Source organism: Quercus lobata, chromosome 8, assembly GCF_001633185.2.
Source record: "Quercus lobata isolate SW786 chromosome 8, ValleyOak3.0 Primary Assembly, whole genome shotgun sequence".
Classification (NCBI taxonomy): Eukaryota; Viridiplantae; Streptophyta; class Magnoliopsida; order Fagales; family Fagaceae; genus Quercus; species Quercus lobata.
Genome location: NC_044911.1, coordinates 43,441,403 through 43,459,285, shown reverse-complemented (window position 1 = coordinate 43,459,285; position 17,883 = coordinate 43,441,403). Strand labels below are relative to the sequence as shown.

The window sequence follows — 17,883 nt, the reverse complement described above, 5'->3', positions numbered from 1 at the left end:
TGAGGGTGGTACCCTTCCATTTCTAAGTAAACGTTTCCAGGTTGTAAGGTTGGTTTTGTTTTGTGGAGTTACGTTTAGGATGGAAGTATCAGAGAGAGGTTTGGGTGGTGTAAGTGTCGAGGTAGAATTTTTGGAGGGAGTGGCATGGTATTGTGTTGGTATGGTATCATGGGTTAACTTGGGATTAGCTTTTTTTGGAGATATTTTCATGTTGGAGGCATTAGAGAGAGGTTTGGGTGGTGTAAGTGTTGTGGTAGAGTTTTTTGAGGGAATAGCATGGTACTGTGTAGTTATGGTATTATGGGTTAACGTGGGGTTAGCTTTTTTGTGTGAAGGTACTGTCAGGTTGGAAATATCAAAGAGAGGGATAGGTGATGTTGGTGACGTGGTAGGACATTTGAGATGAGGGGTGGGGTAATGTAAGTCATGGGTATTTTGGAATGACGTAGTATGGATTTTGGTATGAGAGGTGGGGTCATTTGTTTTTGGGATATTATGGGGTGACGTGGGGTGGGTGATATTTTGGGTTGGGATATTATGGGAGTTATTTTCAGGCAGAGGCAAATCATATTTGCTTAGATCGCGGTCTATATCTTCAAAAACAGTCTGGAAATCATTCATGTGAGTAGAGTGCGGCATAAATTCTGGGTTTGATGGAGACAAGTTTGCAGTGGCCTTACCAGCAAGGGAAGTATCTTTTGCCAGTGGATTTGACGCCATTTCTGAGTCTGTACTTTCCATCTCGGGCTGTGTTGCCTTTTCAGACCGGTTTGACTTCTCAGCCACTAGCGCGTGACGGGTGGGTCGCTGGGAATGTTCTCCGGTCTGCTTGGCTGCTTTCGACGCGTAAAAGCCCGGGACTGAGAGCACCGATTTGCTCTTTCCATTAAACGGTGAAGCCTTGATCCATGATCCATACCGTTTCTCCGATTCAGGTAACGTCCCTTCACTTTCGATCCATAGATCGCAGTCTTTATCACTGTGCGTCAAGCATCCGCACCAGTAACACAGGTTAGGAAGTCGTTCGTATTTGAAAGTGACCCATTGTTCCCTACTGTCATCAAAGGCTATCACACGTCCCCTGCACAGGGGCTGAGATATGTCCACTAACACCCGGACCCTCATAAAACTCCCCCCATCCTCTGTTGGAGCATTCTGCAAGTGGCACACCTAATCGGCTGTCTCACACAGCCCCTCTGCCACTTTGTTGTTCATGAACCTAATCGGAATCCCATGCACTTGAACCCAAAAATGGGTGAGGTTAAAGGACAGATTTTCAACTTCAGAGTTCGCTTCGTATCGTTGCAGAACCATAAGATTTTTATCGTAGCTCCATGGTTCGTTTGCAAGGATATTTTCAACGTCAGTTTTATTGTCAAAAATGAATAGTACAATATGGTTTCCAAGATTTTTCAATCGGAAACCATTTTTGGATCGCCATAAAGGTTGAAAAGTAGCTGCAATGGCGTCCATATTTAAGGCTCTTTTCGTTAAGAATTTGGCTGCGATAATATACTCCGTCGTAGCCAAATCTGATCTCATCTGAAACTTGGGACCTTCCCGTTGAGAAAGAGAGAGTCTGTTCCATTTTTTTGTGAGTTAGTCCATGGAGGTAAAGTACAGTGTTTCCCAAAGACCCAAGAAAAAAACCAACAAACCTTAGTGTAAAATTGTTACTCTAAGGGACAGAGGCACCTCCAAAGAGGGACGACACTTCTACGGTCTAGGAGAAGTTAGAGTTTCTAACTTTCACTAGTAGCCAAGAAACATTTTTATGTGAAAAGACAAACATCGGTAACCAGGAATTTTTTTTTTCTATTTGGCCTTAAATTTTTAACAATTTCGTTAGTGGTGATTTTTACAAAACAATGTAGAAAAATAATATCTCGAGTTTTTAAGACTCGAATTTCATGATCGAACTCTAGTCTTAAATACTCGAATTCCTGAGCTGGCAAACAAAAATTATCCACGTGGAATTCACACAGAACTCGAGTTTATCATACTCGAGTTCCTTCTCTGCACTTCTTCTTCCTCATCTGCTTCTGCAGAGTCTTCCTCCTCTATTTTTCAATTCTGCTCCTATGTTTTTCAATTCTGCATTCTCCACCTCTGTTTTTCAATTTTGTGTTTTCCACTCCAAATCTCTGTTCAAATCGTTTTGCGTTCTTTGGATCTACGTTTTCCAATTGGGATCGTTCTGCGTTTTCTAGGTCATTCTTCTTCCTTCGGATCTGGTTCTTTGGTTCTTCATATTGTCTTCATCTTCATCTCATTCTTCAAATACTTCTCGAGTTTGAGAAACTCGAGATCCACGTGGATAAATTACTCCACCTCAGCACTAGAACTCGAGTCTTTGAGGCTCAATTTTGTCACCGAACTCGAGCTTCAAAGACTCGAGATGCTAGTTTCCTACATGGTTTCAAAACCTTGCTAACTAACAATATTCTCTCCCAAACTTATGCTAGCCTACAAATTACCTCCAGTAACCAGTATGGACTAAAATTAAATGAATGGTTAAGATAAAAACAATATTAAATTAATAGTTCAGATTTAAGTGGGTATCGTACCCCCTATATTAGTTCAGATTTAAGTGGGTATCGTACCCCCTAAAAAAAATAGGGGGTACGGAATGTCTTGTTAATAGGTGTCCTTAGAGCAATTGTTAAAAAACTATTTTAGGAAAGTTTTGACACTTCTTTTATGGGAAATAAAAAAGACTGTCAAAATATTAATTATTTTTTTTTCTCATAAAAACTTTCCTTAAATGTTTTATTAACAAATACCCTTAGGGCATCTATTAACATTTTTCATATTAATAAAACAGAGAGAGTACAAAAATAGCATAAAACTCACACAAACCAAACCCTAAATACACTAAAAAAAAAAAAATACTCTCTCAAGACGACAAAGGTAAGAGAATTTTAATTTACTCTCTAAAAAAAGAAGTGGCTGACTTTTTATTTTTACTTTTTGATGAGTTAGCTATGAAAAATGTGGCGACTTCAACTCTATTGTTCGTGACAACTAAACAGAAAGTCACTAATTTACCCTAGAAGATAGAGAAAAAAAAATGGCAGCTGATTGTCCAAAGTTAAAGTCGTCAAAAGAAATTAAAGCTAAATTCTATAAAGGTGTTAACAAGTATAACAACAACAACAACAACAAGTTTCTTTCCCAGAAAATGAAACTAAGGTTGGTTCCTTAGTCCTTCTTCGATGATTCTCCCCAAATACTCAATCGTTTTCCTCACCACCAAGTCTTCAGGTGCTATAAGGTTGGTTCCTTAATTTCCAGTGATTCAAGAGAATGCATATCTTTTTTTTTTTTGGGTAAACAAAAATAGGGGTTAACTAAGTTACGTCAGCCTCCGGGCAGAACGCTCGGGTTAAAGCCCATCCTTTTTGGATGCAGCCAATCTTTATGGATGCCCACCAACGGACTCCTGCTGAAAGCAGGACCTGAACCTAGGTAGGTTAGACAAAGTGCTCGAGCCTTATCAGCTGAGCCAAGTCCCCATTGGCGAGGATACATATCTTTTGGAGAGCATTGATTATGTTCCTTTTTTGATACTCCTTTACACAGCTGTGTGTAATGGGTACATACCTTTTGCCATGGAGATGATGAGATTAAAGCCGTACATCTTTTGCTAGGAAGCCGAATCTAGAAGGGTTTAGCCCCATTCACCTTACTCTACAATATATGCACCCCATTCATCTTGCTCTACAATATAAGCATACCAAAATGGTGCGTCGGCTTCTACATGTCAATGGGACCTTGCTCATATCAAAGGAAGAGAGGGTATCCCTCCTTTGCATTATGCAGTAGCAGTAGATGATCAACTTGATCTATTGGCTGAATTTCAATCAATCTATCCCGATTCTATTAAAGATGTGATGATTCAGAACAAGATTTTTCTACATATTGCTCTAAAATATGACAACTTGGAGGCTTTTAAACTCTTGGTGAAATGGATTCGACAGAAAAGGTCTAAAAATTCCATATTTTGGGAGAGGAAAATCCTGAACTAGAAGAATGAGGAAAACAACACTGTGTTGCACGTTGCAGTATCCAAGAATCAACCCAAGGCAAGACTCCTCAATTCCTCAATTATTTATGTAGTAAAGAAACATCATAAAGCTTTATGTTGTGACCATCAAGGAATATGATCTTCTTCATTTCGATGGAAATTGAGAGAATTTATTTTAGGGTTAAGATTTTATTTTTTTATATCAAACTATGTGTAGACTATTACATTATTTAAAATTTTAAATGACATGATAGTTTGCACACACTTAAATTAATTAGTAATATTTCTCTATTAAAAAAATAGTAATATTTAATTTGAATCATAAAATAGAGGGAATTTATTGCATGATTCGTAATTAAGAACTAAATGTCTAGAACATGTCGAAAATTCACTATCTTTAAGATTCACTGGCTTTGCGAATGTTAGTAATTGAAAGATCATGCTCTCTTTTTTCTTCTTTCTTCATAATTTTAATTTTCTTTTATTTCAAAAAATAAGCTTATGCATTTGGATTTACAAAGGACGGGGTCAAGGCTCCATTAATTTACATTGATCAAATTATGTAGGCTGTAAGATTGTTATTAAAATCTGGTGTTGATATAAACGCCAAGGATTTAGAGGGTCATACAGCAAGAGACATCTTGGCAGAGCAAACACAAGTACAGAGCAACAGTGAGATCAGGGACAGGGTTATGCTGGAGCTTTGTCAGCTAATTCATCTCTTCAATCCCCAACTTACTACTTATAATTATTCACGTTACCTGTGTTCCATAGTCTCATCGAGAATGGAGGATGATATCAAAGGACAAGCGCATGCAATGCACTTCTGGTGGTTACCACACTGCTTATAACAGTGACCCATGAAGGAGTACTCAACTCTTCTGGGGGAATTTGGCAAGAAGACTCCAGTATACATGAAACCCAACCGAAGTTTCAACAAAAGTGCTCCTCTTCCTGAAAAGATTGCAGGGACTCCCATTGGCTTCTTCCTTTTTGGTTGTTCTTGGCTTCAAATTCTGTGACATTTATGTTCTCATACATAACAATTCTTCTTCTCATTCCATTCGATTATCAGGGTCGGCCCTAGGCTTGGGCCACTTAGGCCACCGCCTAGGTCCCCCTACTAAAGGAAGACCCCAAATTTTTGGGTAAAATTTGATATATTAAAAAAAAAAAAAAAATTGGAGATATAGGAAAAAAAATTAGTTTTATAATTTTCCTCTACTTTTAGGAAGTCTCAAAGGAAGACCCCAAATTTTTGGGTAAAATTTGATATATTAAAAAAAAAAAAATTGGAGATATAGGAAAAAAAATTAGTTTTATAATTTTCCTCTACTTTTAAGAAGTCTCAAAGTATTGAGTAATGTTAGAGATAATACAACTTTAAATACATAGATCTTACAAATAGAGTAATACTATAGTTTTACAAACTATTTTACAACATTTTTACAAACTGATGTTGTGGCCAAATTTTTACTAGTTCTTGTTTGGGCCCACTAATAACATCACTTTTTTATTTATCTATAATCATTCATCACATCATCAATTTGTAAAAAAATTTGTATCTCTAGCATTTTCCCTTACAAATATATGTGTCAATAATCGCAAGAAATAATTCAGATAGGAAAATGCTAGAAATATTATTAATTTTCTTGAAAAATTTACAAATTGATGTGACAATTAATATGATATGTGGACGTTAATAACCTATTAAATGCATTTTTGAATTATTTTTTGTGATCAATGATACATTTTTGTAAGCCTCATGTTGTAAAATTTATGATATCTCTAACATCATTCATTCAAATACTTGTTTATTATCTTCTTGAAGTGTCACTAATCGCATTTATTTCTACATTGTTTGAAAGTTTTTTTTAGTAAAATTTGTTATAGTTTTAGCATTTTTCCAAAAAAAAAAAAAAACATATTACAAAATAAAAGGAATAGATTTTTGTTATAAAAAAATTATGATATTAAATACTAGTTAAGTATTATTTAAGTGATAACGAAAAGGCCCCATTTAAATATATCGCCTTAGGCCTCCAAATTTGTCGGGCCACCCTTGTCAATTATGATATACTCCGCATAGCCCTTTTCTTTCTCTCTTTTTGCTAAAGGGAGACGATTTCGTACCGTACTGGCCGGTACAGCCGAAATATCTCGTTCCAACGACCAAACCGGTACAAGTGACCCTCCCATTTCGTACCGGTTTTTATACCGTATTGTTTCGAGTGATTTCGGCCGTTTCGGGGCATTTTGGTCATTCCAACTGAAATATTGATTTTCGGACGAAATCATTTAAGAATAGGTATTACCTCTTTGAAACTAATTTTTGCTTGCAAAAACCCATAGATCCATGACACTGAGACAACAACAAAGTTCCGTTGAAACCTACCTCTACATCATGGCCTTGTTCTATTAATTTGCATCTCTCATTCTTACTTTTATTTTGTCTTCTCCTCTTCTTCGCTCATGAACAGTAGAGACCAAACTTCTCGATTCTAAGCATTTGGCTTCTCAGTGCATTTTCAAAACGTGTGGGATGTGTTTATTCTTTTTGAAAGTAACGTGTGGTTGTTGTAAAACTAAGGCATTGAATTCTATTTAGAATTCACGTCAGAGTTAGGTGGGATGTTTGACCTTTTACACTTGTTTGAAGTTTTTTTTTAATTTTTAATTTTTAATTTTTAATACAATGATTAGATAATTTAGATTTATTTGTAATGGATTGGGCCATTGTAGAAGGATAAAGATAATGATGAATTGGGCCTAAATATACTTAAAGACATAGGATTTAAATTCAGCAAAAAAAAAAAATATATATATATATATATATATAGGATTTTATATGTATAGCGGTAAACCCAAAACGGTACACCGGTATTGACCGGTACTCGAAATATATTCTACCGTTGGTCAAACCGATACAGCCTCCAGTACGGTATTGACTTCCTTGATTTTGCTTCATTGACAATCATAGTCCCAAATCCTTTTTGCTTTTGTTTTCCTTTTATTTCTGTTAGCCCTCTTCTCATTTTCTTTCTATTATCTGCAATGATTAAGTCCATGCACTTAAAAAGCTAGCTGCATGGTTCAATGCTGATTCATTCATGGAAGAAGAATTGATGGAAAAATAAGGCAAGCTTGGAGCTATATCCTGTATGCATTTGAAACACGTGTGTTAATTTTTGGTGCTTTGAATAGTTTAGGGAAGCGACGGTAGTCCTTGCCTGAGTTCTAAGTTGTTTCTTCTCCCACTAAGAAATTGTGTGTGTGTGTGCGCGCGCGTGTATATATAATGTAAATTGCAATAAAGTAGTTTGATTCCAATCACATTATTTGATTTTTGAATTTGTGATCCAAATGATTTTGTTTTTATGAACAATTCTAGTGATATAACCAATCTCATACCTAATTTTATAATTTGTTGATTTGTATGATTGTGAATGGTTGACATTTTTTGCCTTGTGTGACCCACCACTTTATGCTACCCACTTACAATCCCACAAGTCAATAAATTATAAAATTGGGAGTAAGAATGGTTGTATCCGTAGGTGAACTATATTTTTCTTGTTCAATGCGACTTGTACCCAACAATCTTCCCCTTTCTCTAGAAAATTTATACCTGTGTTCATTTATTTATTAAGTAATCAAGACTCAAAAAAATAAAAAAATAAAAAAAAGACCTTACTTTCTCACCCCTCATTCATCCAATATTGCCCTAACTCATTGAAAATATTTCTAATTCTCTTAACGGGATCAAGAAAAAAAAATTCTGCAAGCTTAAATAATTTGATATATATATTATCACAGCACCCTTTAACAAATGTGCCAGAATTTTGTTTGTCTTTTGAAAATTAAAAATATTCTACAATGCTATAATATCCTTTCCAAGGCTTTTTGAAAATAAACGAAATAGTTGAAAATAAAAGCAAAGGCAAAAGGAAGATGCAAGTACGGAGGCAAAATTCTTAACTTGGGGGCCTAACCTCCAAGACCAAAATAAAATTATATAAAATTCAAATCACATGCGTGTACACACATATAAACACACACACACACACACAAGGTTGTACATAATTGTGTATGTGTTTACTATTCACCTAAAAATTTGAGCAAATTTTTCATTTTTTGTAAGAGATAACTAAACTAAAATTATTGAGAAATTCTCTGTCTAATTTCTTCTTTTTAATTTCTATAATATCATATGTTTTATTTAGATACTATCTTTCATATTAGATTGTATAAGTTTTGATATTTTATATATATATATATATATATATAATTGAATAGGTCATATATTGTTCAGTAATTGAAATATCTACAAAATTTATATACAAAATTGAATTTAAATAAAGTATTTATATGTTATTTGTAATATATTTTTAATTTATTATGAGATAATTTTTGCTTTGCTTAAAATTTTGAAGTTTAATTTCAAAAAAAAAAAAAAATTTATTTAGCACTCACAATTCTACAAACTTGTAGAATATACTAAAGGATTAACACACTCTAAAAATTATATATATATATATATATATTTATATAAAATCAATTTTCTTTTCAACTGATATTTTATGTGACTTTGCACTCTTTCCTATCCCATAAATCAATTAAATACTATAAAAGTAAGAAACATAACAAGAAATTGAAGAAAACAAAATTTAAGTACTCAAGAAAATTATAAAAACTAAACACATTAAAAACATAATTCAAAGTGACAAAAAATAGAACTCTTTAGACAATATTTATTTATCATACCAAATAAGTATTTTATTTTGGATTAACAATACATTTTATTTACCCGCATGCCTTAAATAAAATTATATTATAATCACTTAATAATTTTCATGTATTATTTTACCAAAAGTAAGAAATTTGAGTGGGAGATTTATTAAAATTACCATCTATATGGGGTCCGAGGAGTACTAGACCGATGAGTAACTTGCATAGTCTAGGCCCAAAGGGGTAAATAAGCTTCGAGGACTCCACCCACCTAAGGAGGAAAATAGAATCAGGACAGTTGGTATCCTGTGAAGGCCTAAGGAGAGGAGAAAGGACAATAATGCGGACATGGATGGTGGGAGGAAGTTTCCTGAAGGATATACCTCTCACCTCCGCATTCAATGCTCTGCACCAACCTTATCAATTGTATTAATGTGAAAATGACCCCTGAACAATAACTCCACAACTAGCAACCCTTTCTACTGCCTTCAGCAGAGTCTTGATGAGACAAATATCCAGGGAAGTGCCCCTTGTCATACAAGTGAAGGGCTGGGATGCCAGGAAAAGGGATATAAAAGGAAAGAAACCCCTCTAGAAGAAAGGGGGTGAACATTGGAGAGGCCATTAGAACAATAAAAAGAACAGTGAATAGTTTGATGTAAACTTGAACCATATTTAAATACAAAGAAACTGATCCTTGGACTTGCCTGAGGTGGACATTACTCTTAATTGCTGTTTCAATCACACCAATCTGTTACTTAGGCTCCATGGCCTTAAGCTTGGGCATAGTTTAGAATTGCACTTGGACTTGATTCTCACTCTCTCTAAAAATTATATTGTTTGCGCTTGATTAAAAGGATAAGGTATCACTGATCTAAGTGAGCTTAGACCTTTATTTTTTGAGTACTTACACCATCTATTTGTAATCTTGTTATTTTTAATTATATTAAAAACACTTCAAAATTTTCATACATTATTTAAAAATAATAATAATAATGAATTTGAATAGAGCTTTTTATGATAAAAAAAATTTATATTCAATTTGTTTCTTGTTTTTTTTTTGGGGGGGGGGGGGGGGGGCGTATGGCTCCCATTGGCCCTAATGTAACTCAATCCCTGAAAGGCTGAAAGGGTGTTGAATGTTGTGGATTTTAATTTGTGTGGGAAGGGGTTGGTTTGATTTGGTTTTGATTTGGGTTCTCTTGGTTTAGTTGTAAAAATAGATAAAAGAGAGAGCTCTTTGGATGATGCATGAATTTAGAATAGAAAAATTATTGTATTCCCATATTTTGGTTTAAGAGTATAGTTGTTGCAGGTGAATGGATTTCCATCTGCCTTTATGTTTGTATTCTAACACTATTTGCAAAACCTGTTGCATATAATAATGTCTCACTATTGTATAGTTTTTAAGACATTTATTCCTCTAACTAGGTTGGACCTTTTTTGGTGACAATTAATATGAGGAAAAGGTATTTAGTATTTTGGGAAAATTCTTAGGTACACCCAGAGCACAGAAAAATTGTGCTCCTTACTCTCACATTTATAATGAACCCTAATAAACTTCGCCATAAATGTGAGATAAGAGAGCACAATTCTCTATGTTCTGGGAGTACCTAAAAATTAATCAGTATTTAGATTATATCTAAGCTTTCTGGGTTTTAAACCTTAGGTGCTTTGGTATTTTATTTTTTCTTTTAAACTTTCCTTTGTAATTTTTTAGCATGATTTGTTGTATATTGTTGGTAGATTTTTTTTTTTTTTTTTTTTTTTAAAGATTTGTTGTGTATTCTTTAATGCAAATAGATTTGATTATGAACTTTACATAGAGAGATAAGGGATAGTTTTCATAAGATTCTTCAAGCAACTTTCACAATTTTACAAATACCATATTTAGATCTTTATTTTTCTATTTTTTTTTTGTTATAAATGTTTTTAATGCTGAATAAAAGCCTACCCTTTGTAATAATTTAGGCCCAGCCCAGCCCATGGCCATTCCTACTTGAGTTTTCTTCCCCAAAATTTATTTCTTGTTGTTTGTTTTGGTCATCAAGCTTCAAATATTGCTTCTAAGCTCGTCAGGCATAGCCATCTCCGAGCCCTATGCTCCTCCATCAACAACCACATTCGCTCTCCTCACTTCTCTAACCCTAACCGAGCTCCCCTCAGCTATAGGCTCTTCTCCAATGCCTCTTCTTCTTCTTCTTCTTCTTCTTCTTCTTCTTCCTCACGGAAAGACAAGCCTACTGGAGGATCCCAACGAACTTCCTCTTTGAAAGACCTCGAGCTCACTAAATTCGCCTCCATTGCTGAAACCTGGTCAGCCTTTTTATTTCCTCTTTTTTTTTTTTTTTATCCTCTGTTTAGTTAGTGAAAAAAAAAAAAAAAAAAAGAGAGAGAGCAAAATGAAAGAAATTTCAACTTGAAATTTTGAATTAACTTAGTTTCGGTGTTATGAATAGGTGGGATTCTGAAGGGCCATTTAAGCCATTGCATGTGATGAACCCTACAAGACTTGCTTTCATTCGCTCCACTCTTTGTCGACATTTCAGGTAAATTTTTCTGCTTTACATCACATTTATTATGTATAGAATTTTTTTTTTCTCCACCAAGTTTCTGTTAGAAATATAAATTATTGGTTTTATATTGGGTTTTTTAGTTCATTGGGTACTCTTAGAGGTAGAGGAAGACTTAAAATCTAGGATGCACGGACACAGTATGGTACAATATGATGACACGAGCAATTTTTGAAAAATTATAACATTATATGATAGATAGGGCACCGTTACTTCATGGGTACAACACTCCAAATGAAGTGTTGGTAATCTAGCTTAAAATAACACTAGTAGAGGTAATATAAAAGGAACGTGTTTATTAAGGAGGTTGTAGAAAGTATGATTTTTGATAGAATAGAATGGTGGAGATATATGAGGTCGACCCTGATTGGTCTATTGAGGATTTATTGCCGACACTAAAAGTTTTGGGACTAAGGTTTTGTTGTTGTAGTTCATTGGGTATTCCTTGCCTCTCTATTCTCATATTTAGGTAGGCTTAATGGATTAGGTTCATCAAGTACTTGTCTTGAATTGTTAGTTGTATGATTGCTTATTAAGCAGCAATTTAAATTTGGGTATGCAATGTGGTTACCCTGAAAATTGTTGTAGTAAGGGGCAGAGGGTTTCAAAGATGTAGACAACATGTGTCATTGGGCTTTGGATAATTTACAATTTTAGTTAGAAACCTGGAGATACTGCATTAGTTCAATCGGCTCTTATTGTCTTTCTCTCTTCATCATGTCTTTGTTCTTTTCTGGCCCTTTTTTCACCCCTTCTTTTCGCAAATCTCTCACCTTCTTCTAATTAGACTAGGGTTTCTGAGAGAGGAATTTTGTTAATTCTTTTTTCTCTTTTAATTTTTCTATTATATCTCTATATTTTATTCTTCTTCTTCTTTTTTGAGAAAATCTATATTTTATTCTTAATTCCTATATTTGGATAAGAATATAGTGACCCTTGTTAGGACTATATATGACTAGACTAGATAAAGTAAATGACCCTTATTAGGACATTTATAAAAAACCAGACCATAGAATCTGACGCTGATAGTTGTCATTTTAGCTTCATCTAGTATGTCAATTGCACTTATCCATGAGGATGCACTTTCACTGCAGCCTATAATAAAAGATTGTCCTTTAGCTTTTTATCTAGGGCTTTCATTGGAAATATGCTGTCCTCCACAGCTCTCTCTTTTATTGTTATGCATGTATGTAATGGTACAACAACAATTTCAAATCCACCTACCCCCCCCCCCAACTAATAAATTCTGATTAGTTTTCCTTGTTTCAGTAAGGATCCTAACAGTGATAGGCCTTTTGAAGGGTTTAAAATAGTTGATGTTGGTTGTGGTGGTGGAATTCTCTCAGAGGTATGAGGCCTATTTAAAATAACCATCTTCCGAGAGTTTGAGTTGGAATTTTACACTTTACTCCCTATAACAAAGCTTCAAATACCTAGTACTTGAAATTGGCTTGAAGAATCTTTCTTTTCCATGCACTCTATACCTAGGCCATCATGTTGTCCTTCAAATCATATGCCATCATGTTTCCATGCAACCAATATCTGGATGTATTCACCACTGCAATCAGAAAGTAGACACAATTGGAATGCAAATGTAATTGTACTAGTCGATGCATATTATGCTGCCTTACATTACTTGCATTTGTATATGGTGACATTAGATTTCTGCTATATATATATATATATATATATATTAAAATTAGATGTAGTCTTCATCTCATATTTACCTCTTCTTTTGCTTGTTCAGCCATTAGCTCGAATGGGAGCTACTGTAACAGGAGTTGATGCTGTGGAGAAAAATATCAAGATTGCGTGCATTCATGCTGTATGGTCATTCTCTGATGTAAAATGTGATATCTTAGATTGGAATTGGATTTGAAAAGTATCAAAGCATTGAATATCAGTGTTTCCTCTCTGGGGATAGCTCTTTAGCATTCTCTTATGTTAGGACTTTGTTCAGATTTGTTTTGGATCTTTTTCCCTTTAAATCCTCCATCCAAATCGCCAAATGTTGGCTGATTTTCATGTCCATAGGTGGACATGAATTTGGAAAGCACCAAATCACTCACTGATGCATTGGCATTTCATAATTGCTCAGAGAGAGAGAGAGAGAGAATAGTTCACCTGTTAGAAACTAGTTGCCAGGGGCCTGCAGCAAGTAGTTACGGTAGAGTTAGATATTAAGTATTTAGCTAAATTGTGAATTTTTTAGGAGAGGCTACCTTTTTCATTTTAGCTTCCAGAGTGGCAAGTTATCAAAGGTTTATTCCAGGACTTTTCTTTTCTGGAATTATTTGTGTACGGTATTTTTTTGACATCGCAATATGCACAAATTCTGAAAATATTTGATAATGTAAACATGGTTTCCAATTTTTGCAACAATCTCTTATAATCCACTGTATTGATTTGTACTTATGTGGGCCAAAGATGACTAGTAAAGATTTTTTCAATTTTTTTAACCCTTAATTCCCAACTAATTGAGGTCAGCTTGTCATCCCAGATTCTAAATCTATATTTTCTTGAAGCTTATGGCCTTTTTTTTCCTTTTTCTTTTTTTGTATTTTAAATGGTGTATGAAATTTTTTTAGAGGATTGAGAATATCTTGAATGATTATTATATAATGTTCGGAACTATCTTTTGGTGCTACCCTCTCTCTCTCTTTGCTTCTTTTTTCTTGTTGTATATTCTTGAATTCTTCTGATCAGAATATATTATGTTAAAGTATTTCTGAATTATTTCCAATAATTTCCTGATTAATTCTTGGATTGCTAATTGCTAACAGAAATGACTTTTGGAGATCTTAACAACTTGGTTAAAATGAATCGTTCATCTATGAGCAAAATCTTAATAAATTGCAATTTCAGTTTTCAAGAATTACATTTCTTTTGTTCTTCTAGATTGTATAGACTTTAAAGTGGAAATTTTTTAACACGCAGGATTTGGATCCAGTGACTTCAACTATTGAGTACTGTTGCACAACAGCTGGTATGTGCCAATCTTGTTTACTACCTCTGTAGGATAGGCTTTATGGTAATGTCATTCCCAGGGAGCATTCAAATTGCATTGCTTCTCTGTTGTAAGCTGTTGCATCTTTTACAATGGATGATTACATCCCTTTTCAAGTGGGACTAAGTGGCCATGTGAAAAAGACTAAATAACATAATTGACATTGTTTTGTTGTGTCATATTATTGCAATCTGGTATAAAGTTTTTCTGAATTTGATTTTTGGACAGAAAAGCTGGTAGAGGAAGTTTGATGCTGTGATTACTCTAGAAGTATGCTCTCTCTTTCTCTCTCTCATTCTTTCATATATATGTACACATGCTTGTTTGTATAAATATTATTATGTAGTTCGTTATTCATACTGATTACAGATACCCTATGTAAATTGTCTTACATATTTTATGTTGGATATAAAATCAAGTTCGTTTTACCTAGCACATTCGCTTCTTTTTTAAACATTTAAGTGATATTGCATATTATGTATACTTCTACCATATATTTGCCCTGCTATAGTTATGATAAGGCCAAATGATTGGTTGATATCCATTTATTTCTGGTTTTGCATATAATCTTGGACTTCTTCCCTTCATTTACTAATCATGATGAGCATATTAGAGTATTGAAGTTGAAACTTGAAACTCAAAATTCATGAGTTGCTGGGTTCAAGAGATTTAAAAATACAAAAATGAGATTTTAATATTAGATGGCAAAGTCCTCTCATAAGAAATTTTTTGTTGTTAAGTCTTCTCTCAAGACCTTTTGAAAGACTACTATGCTAGGATTGAAGTTATTAAAGGTGATCAAAGAATAAAGCAAAAGAATACTGTAAACAAATAGCAAGAGGATTTAAGATCTATCTCTTTTTTCTTGTTTTTGGACCATGCAATAGGATTAAAGTTGGAGTCAAATTTTTGAGTGTCTGGGATTCAAGAAATAAGAACGCTAATCTGAAATTTTACCATTGGATGGAAAAGTTTCTGGAAAAAGACTCTTCAAAGATATCCCCCTCCCCCCCACCCCCCCCCCCCCCCTCCCCTCTCTTGATTGGTAGGTTACTCACACACCTAATAGGTCTTGATCCCAAGGCCTCACCCACAATCTCATTATTATGGGAGGAAGAAGTGCCATAGCTCATTGGCAACTCTTCAAAGACTATATATACATTTTGAGATACTCCATGATACTAACCTCAATAGTTGATAGTACTTGATACGCATAGCCTTTTAACATTTGACCTCGAAGCTCAATAAATGTCAACCTTGTAACATGATTCAATGCTCCTGCATTATCAAATTGGATCCCTTGAGTTTGGAGTCCTCTGCAAATACAGGACAGTTAAACATAAATTACGCAAGATAAATTTAGATTTCCACTAAAAGATAATATGAGTATCCATCTATGAAGGTATATTTGTGATGGTTAATGGAAAGGTTTAACAAAGGTATAATGGTGTTCCCCAAACTTTGGGTTGTTCTCAGTACACTTTTCTTCATGCTTCTCTAGAGTGTATTCAGACTGTTTTTAAGTTATGTGTTACCTATTTTTGACCATATCCAATTTGTTTGCAATTGGAATTTTACTTAAGGTAATTGAGCACGTAGCAAATCCTGCTGAATTCTGCAAGTCTCTGGCAGCATTAACTGTTCTATGAGATCATATGCAACTGCCATTGTTGCAGCAGAGTACCTCCTCCTTTGGGTATGGTTATTTCCATCATTCTACAGCTTAATATAGCTTCTTGATTATCTATGTAGCACCTCTTGCACTGCCGGATATGCCTTATTTTGAAACTTGGTGACATGCTTTGAAATTTACTCGTGTCTGTTTGAGATCCACCTTGATCTCTAAATATGTTGATTATCTATTTCAGATGTAGGTGTTATCCTTAAATCATACTACAGGATACATGCCATAGTGGTAAACTGGTTCTTTATACTTCGCAACAAGTTTGTTTTCCTTAAACAGTTGAGGTTCTGTTTTTTACAAGTTGGTTCACGTTAATTTTTTTAAGTGTATTCTAGATGACAAGAACTCGATACATATGAGCGTAGTGTGGATGATTCAATGAAATGAATCTTTTCTTCTAAAGATTTGAATATTTTCACACAAAGCGTTCTCATCTATGGGTCTGCTGAGGTCATCCACTTTTCAGTTTGATCTAGATTAAGTTAGAATTGATCCGTACTATTAAGGAATGTTACAATGCCCATTGAATTTAGGTTGTTCCATTTTCATTGCCTTCACAGCAAAAATTAATAGAATTTCAATTAGTCAAATCTGGAGGTGAACTCCACTTGCAAACGGAAAAGTAGATAATTTTTAGCTAGAATTGATAGTCCACTATAAGATTATCATGAATTTCATGTAATTGGGTTTTGTCAAAAATAAGGCTAAGAAAACTATGAAGCATGTTTTCCTAATGTTGTAGAAACATTTCACGTAGACTATCTGTAAAAGCTCGAGATGCTCCTTGGGTTACCTTGGAACTGTGGTTACCTTATGAAATTGTTAGTACAGTCGAACTCTTTCAATATACATTGGTTTAATACCTTAATTTAACTGATCAAGTTATTTATATTTAAATTCTGGATTTCGCTCCTATTGGCACACCATTTTGATAAACTTAATATTTTACAGCTTCCTAAAGGTACACATGAATGGTCAAGTTTTCTCACTCCTGAAGAACTAGTCCTGATCCTTCAACATGCCAATCTCACTGTGAGTAAAAAATGTTTATGAATTTTAATGTTTCACGAATATCTGCCTCATATTTTAGCGTTACTAACCTCTGCACATTTTAGTAAAGCTTGTTTGCTGTCTGGTTGGCTTTTTGCAGGTCAGGGAAATGGCTGGATTTGTTTACAACCCCTTGACTGGAAGATGGTCTCTATCTGATGATATTAGTGTAAATTTCATTGCTTTTGGTACAAAAAAACTGCCAATAGATAAGAATATACCATTATAATTTTCCTGGTTTGTTCTCTTCCTTCTTTTTTGGTTTTTTGTTTTGGTTTCAGTGGGGGGATTGGATGAAGTTTTTGTACTTGTTCATACAAATAATGATGGGTAGATCCAACACATTTACGACAAATATTTTTCCCCAAATAGTTTAGGGTTTCAATCTGGTTAAGTTTCAATTGGTCTGGTATTTTGGAGAGATTTTGTTTGAGATGAGAAAAGAAAAATGCAAAAGTTACTTCAAATTGCTCACAAATTGATATGGCAATGACTGGTTAATGAACTTTAATAGCCTAATTAATGAACATTTGAATTACATTTTTTTTCTTTGTGATTTTTTTTTTTTTTGAGAAGATTTTTTTGTGATTTGTTGAGTTGTTTGTAAGCCTAAGTTTTGTAATATCTCTAGCATTACTTATTAAAAGAAATGTATATTATAAAAATTTATTAATATAAAAATTTGGGCTTTTTTTATAAATGGAGACGGGCCTTTTTTATGGATAGGTATAATTGTATAAAAGTTTTTGTACTAAGGGCCTTAGGCCTTGACCTTGGGCCAGCCTTGGTGACTCTGGAATGATTTTCTTGGAAGAGA

At 34.2% G+C, this 17,883-nt stretch overlaps 1 pseudogene; it reads left to right on the top strand.

The window, feature by feature from the left end:
- Positions 1 to 1,251: 1,251 nt before the first annotated feature.
- Positions 1,252 to 17,531, top strand: LOC115956916 (annotated as a pseudogene).
- Positions 17,532 to 17,883: the final 352 nt, after the last annotated feature.